This window comes from Benincasa hispida, chromosome 8, assembly GCF_009727055.1.
Source record: "Benincasa hispida cultivar B227 chromosome 8, ASM972705v1, whole genome shotgun sequence".
NCBI lineage: Eukaryota > Viridiplantae > Streptophyta > Magnoliopsida > Cucurbitales > Cucurbitaceae > Benincasa > Benincasa hispida.
In genome coordinates, this window is record NC_052356.1 from 39,321,654 (window position 1) to 39,327,690 (window position 6,037).

Consider the following 6,037-nt stretch of genomic DNA (forward strand, 5'->3'; position numbering starts at 1 on the left):
CTAAGTGATAGTTGAGGTTAAATTTGTTTTTGTATTGTGAGTCAACCCTTCAAAGTTTTACTTAAATAGGCCATATTATTGAGTTCCTTTTTAGAAAAATAAATTCATTTTCACAAATGATTGTAAAAGATTGTAAGGGCATGGAGACTTCTGTTCTTCAAAGAGGTTATCTTATTGTGTAAGAATATTAGAACTAATCTTTACAAAGATTAGTAAAAGCAATCTGTGAGTGAGCTAGTTTTGTTAGATATTTTGTATTCCTAAATTTTCAATCTTGAGCTAAAATTTACCGATTTAGTATACATAAAAATTGAAAGTTTAAACTTGTTTGATGACCATTTTATTTTTGAAAAATTTTACTTTCACCTTTAAATTTCTATGTTATGCTATCAAGTGTTCTTTTAGAAACATATATAAACATCGAGAAAACTTCAATTTCTCTTATGTTCTAAACGGTTAGAAAGCTTAGCTATAACTCTCTCTCCCTTGATATAGAAGTTCTAACTCTCTCTCCCTCAAATATATGTAGGTTAAATTATAAAAAATGCTTTTGAACTTTACACTTCGTGTCAAAAATGTCCATGAAGTTTCAAAGTTTAAAAAATACTCTTAAACTTTCAGAAAGAGTTCAAAAATACCCTTACTGTTAGCTTTGGATGGAAATCGTTAAAATTTTGTTTAAAAAATACCCCTGAACTTTCAAAATATTTCAAAAATAACCTTAACTTAATAAAAGTTCAAAAATACATCCACCATTGGTATTTGAACAGAAACCATTAATTTCTTGTGACAAAAATGACATTAAAAATTAAAAAACGCTCCGAGTGATAATTTTCTTTGAAGTTTTCTTAAGTTCGAAAAAAATAAATTTTAAAGTAAATTATATAGATATCCTTATTTTACTCATATGTGTACTTTCATATTTCTCTTGATTTTCCAATTCCTAGCTTACACCAATTTTCTAAACAACAAAAATAAATGCCCTCTTCATCTAGAATAGAATATAACAAGCAGCAGTTACCAACCCTTTTCTGGCACTCATCGCCTAACTAACGTATATAACCTACTTAGGAAACCCTGATTTGTAACATATATAATATTCAAGAGCTAGCGGAACTTAAAAAGTTTAAACAACTTCAAGGCTCCACACATAGCATACTTATAACGTATGTACAGAACATGGTTCAGTGGGCCACACTCAAAGCTAATCCCTAGTATGAAGACACATGTGTACAACTATTTATAGAACAAACACCTAAACTTTCTCTTCCAATTGAGTCCTTAAATGGTAGAGCAACAACACAGTTAAACTTTGGGGAGATGACCACTATTTGAGGAAGGAAACATTTAAAAATGAGTGAGCTACTAGCCTAATGAGTGACTAATAAATCATAAACAACATGATCTAAAATTGAAACCACCAAGCAAACTCGTAATTAATACTTTCAAACATAGCACAACTTAAAACGTAGCCTAACATAATCCTTAGTTGAGAGAGAACCTTTTTGCTCAATCCCTCTACATCAGTCCTTAGTTGAAGTGTTAGTTGAGAGAGAACTCTTTTGCTCAATCCCTCAATGTCAATTCTACCTATGTGGACATGGTTATAACTAAGCATTGTCTTACCTTAGGTACTACTGCCCAAATATCTTCACATTGTCCTTTAGTATTGGGTTCTAACATTCATCATAAACCCATACTTTTGAAGTAAATCATATTTTGAAAGCACATATTATAAATCATATGCTTAAACATTTTTGCTAATAAGCATCACTTCTAACCCATGCTCATTGAAATACTTAAATCATGCTCACAAATTTCTTTAAAACTAGCACGCGTTAATGGCTTCATGAAATATAGTTTGCTTGAAAATCATTTTAACATTCTTTTAACATAAGCAAGCATGAGTCTAATCATTTAAGTAAAACATGTGTTGCTAAAACATTTGAAAAACATCAACTTTGTCACTCACAGCCTTAGTCGTTCCTCCAGAATTGATAAGCCCTTCCTATTGGCATTAACCTTATGGAAATGAAAAACATGTTTAGCTAACGCTTATGGCTTCTTTGTGAGACTAACTCACATAAACTATCTTAACATTTAGCTTTAAACATCAAATTCCTTTCCAACACAAACCTCTTATGCATCCAACACTTAGAAGAATCTTGAGTAGTTAAGCCTTAGTCATGCAGTCAGCATAGCACTTCATGCGCCCATCACATATCCTATGCACTCATCCAGTGCGCCAACGCTCGGCCAGCCCCTTGCGCCCAACCTTTCTACCCGCACAACCCAACGCCTGCGTGTCTACTTGCACAACCTAGCAACCATTTAGCGCCAGCGCAACACAACGCGTCCCTCGCACACAGCTTCAACACATGCCTTGCACTCAGCCAGACCCTCGTGCGCGCCTGCAACCTACCTAGGTTGAGTAATCTGCTTGCTCAACGGTTGCAGCTACTTGCTTGTTCAACCATAACCCAGTTTTCACTTTGAGCTCGAATAACTTATTTTTTAGACTTTATCTTAGAAAATTTCCTTCTATAAACTTGTTTAAAAATATCTTAACTTACTTATCTTAAAATTTGAGCTCATAATTTCTTATGGTTTGTCTGTAAACTTCAAATCTTCATCACTGGCCCAATTCATCCAAGAACTTGACCTTCTTGCAATCTTCTTTAGATTTCAACCTGAATTCTTTAGAGTTTCCTTCTAGCAGTCCTTGAGCTTAAACTACACTCCTCAGGATTTTGAATGGCTCTGAAATCACCTCATTTTCACGAGTAAAATGCTAAAACTGAGCTTTTGAACTGAAGCTTCCCTTTTATACTAAGCACTACATGTCTTCAAGCATTCTTAGGATGCCAAATCAACTACTAAGTGAGATTAATTCCTTAAATTTCGATAGCTGGTCCATCATAACTAGTGACTGAGCTACTAACCACCATTTAATCAACTTATGGCTTCACTTTTGCTTGGCACAATCAACGCATGATCCTTTGCCCACATATGGCCTCAACGCAGCTCAACCCATCGCTTGGTTTAGTGCCATCATCTGCTTTTCCTTTGCCGTGGCCTTTACTTGAATAGCGCATAACTCACCAACGCATGGCTCAAACCTCATCATATAGCTCCCTTGCCAATGTCATCGCATAGCCACCAGCCTTTGCCATCGCATAGCCTAAGTGCCATACCATAGGCTCACTTGCCCATGCCGCACATCAGGCCAACGCCCGCACGCCCTTCCTTGGCGCATAACTCAACTTGGCAGCACTTTACTTGCACATCCTACACCCACGCTCATCAGCGCATACGCGTAAGCCCCAATGCCTTAAGCCTTCAAGCTCTCGTGCACGTAACCTTGCCCATCTAACCTCTCATGTCTTACCCAACGTATGCCTTTGCTCAACGCAAGACACCTCATGTAGCCACCACTTAGTTATTTTCCTTCATGCAATATACCCATCAAGCACTCAACTAACTTCTTAGGAGCATGGTTGCCGCACACTTCAACACCTTCAACGCATGACTACTTTGGACTTCCAAACTTAGCCAAAATTTTCCATACAAAAGGCTTCATTTGTCTTGCACCCGAGAGCCATTTGTTCAACACTTAGAACATTTTTACTTATTTTCTTCTTCAAGCTTTTTTCCTACAAACATATTTATATCTTATTCTTAAACTTAATTAACATGCTAATTATTATACTTAAGTAGGGAATATAGGGTTCGAGCTTTACAGTTCAGGGGTATTTTTGAAACAAAACTTTAACAGTTTCCCTCCAAAACTAACAACAAGGGTATTTTTTGAACTATTTTTTGAAGTTTAAGAGTGATTTTGAAACTTTTGAAATTTTAGAGGCATTTTTGACACAGTGTAAAGTTCAAAGGAAAATTTGTACGGATGACCCAAAAATTGGGCCTAAAATGTCAAATGACCATTTTTTAAAAAATAATGTCAATTGACCCTCTGCTGACGTCATCGCCCTACCAAATTACTTAATTTGTCCTTACTTCGTCTTCTTACCTTTTTACTGAGAAAACCCACCAAAAATAAACTATTATTCATTCAAATTTTCTAAGGCTAACGGCTGTATTGCTCATAAACGCAAAAAAAACTATTTCCGGCTTGCAAACGATTCTACTTCCAGCTTTCAATCGAATCTTATCGGTAAATCTTTCTTTCAATATGGTTTTTTTTGTTTTTTTTTTTTTTGTTTTGGATGTGTTCTGTGGTTGAAGACAAGTAGAAATAATTTGTGAGCGAGATAAGTGAGAGTGAAATCGGTAGAGCGACGCCGGAGAGAGCGACACCGGAGAGATAAGTGAACCTATGGTTTTTTTGTTTGTTGTTCTGGTTTTCGATGTGTTATGTGGTTGAAGACGAGTAAAAAGAGAGAATGTGAGAGAGATAAGGGAGAACGACACTGGAGAGAGCGACATCGGAGAGAGCAACACCGGAGAGAGCGAGATTGTGAGAGAGAGCGATACCAGCGAGAGCCATTCTAGCAAGAGCGATGCCAGCGAAATCCATTCTAGCGAGATTTAAACATAATGTTTTTTTACATATCTTTTTTTGAAGGAGTTTACTGATTCAATTTTTTAATAAATGCAGGAGTGATTTAAGATGGTTACACGTCTCAAAATAGCTGAAGGTGACAAATTTCCCGGTCAAGTAACCAGCTTGGCCTACATTGCCAATGCAAACAAGATTGTGAAAGAGAAGCTCACGCCAACACAGTTGGCCATGTTCAAGAGAATAGTTTTTGGGCGATTTGTTGACGTTGATATGGTGTTCCATCATATGTTACTCAGAGAAGTGAAGAGGACAATTGTATTTTTTATTCTTTGTAAAAATATTCATTTATTTTTTATGTATGTAAAAACATTAATTTATTTTTTATGTATGTAAAAACATTCATTGTATAATTGAACATATATTTTTTATGAAAGTCAAAGTTCAAAGTTCAAAGTTCAGTATCAGAATTTTATCAGAACACCTGGCCACTGCTGTTTTCATTGTATAATTGAATTTTATCAGTATCAGAACAGAGCACATCCAAAACCAATTATACAACACATCTAATTGAAAGAACATTCATTGTATAATCTTTGTTTGTTATCCATTTTGTTTCAAGTATGTGTTCTGTAAAAACATTCATTGTATAATTGGTGTTGGATGTGTTCTGCTACTGCTCTTATCAGTATCAGAATTTTAAGAGAGAGAGAGATTGTAAGAGAGAGCGAGATTTAGAGAACGAGATGTTCAGAGAGAGTGAGATTGTGAGAGCAAGATGTTCAGAGAGAGCGAGATTGTGAGAGAGAGCAAGATTGTAAGAAAGAGTAAGAGAGAGCAAGATGTTCAGAGAGAGCGAGATTCAAGTGCATACCCTTAGACTTTCTATTTTCTATTAGAATCAATATTCAAGGTGAAGGGAGGGTGGATAATTTTGAAGTAGGAAAAGAAGAGATTGACATTGCTCCTTCAATATTGTTCCTGTTCCACCATAAAAAAATTACATGGACTGACAGTGCAACATATAAAGTTTTTAGGCATATTTTCTGTTCTTCTATACATTCAAAGCAGAAACTAAAAGCATCAAACAAGAATTTTCACATTGTTATGAAAGCTAACTCGAAAAGAGAAAAGACGAAGAATTTGTGGTTATTTATTCATAGGGACCCTAGATGGATATCCCTTGAATGTTTTTCACACTAACAATTCAACAAAAAGAGGAACTCTGATACAAATCTGTTAAAAAAAAAAACCAAAATGATGGGACAAACAACATTCCTAAATAAAGCTCACAACTTTGCCTCAGGCATTACTGCTACAATTATGATGAACTTAAAAAATTAAAAGGGTGACTTTAAAAAAAACAAGGCATAGTCTATAACTTTGTGGATCCCCATCTCACTGAAGATGCATGATGATACGTATTTTGCTATACTGCCGCAATCTAATTTTACATCTCACTCAAATATAAAAAGAAGAAGAAAAAAAACCAAAAGAAAAAATTATAATCAAAACTCAAAC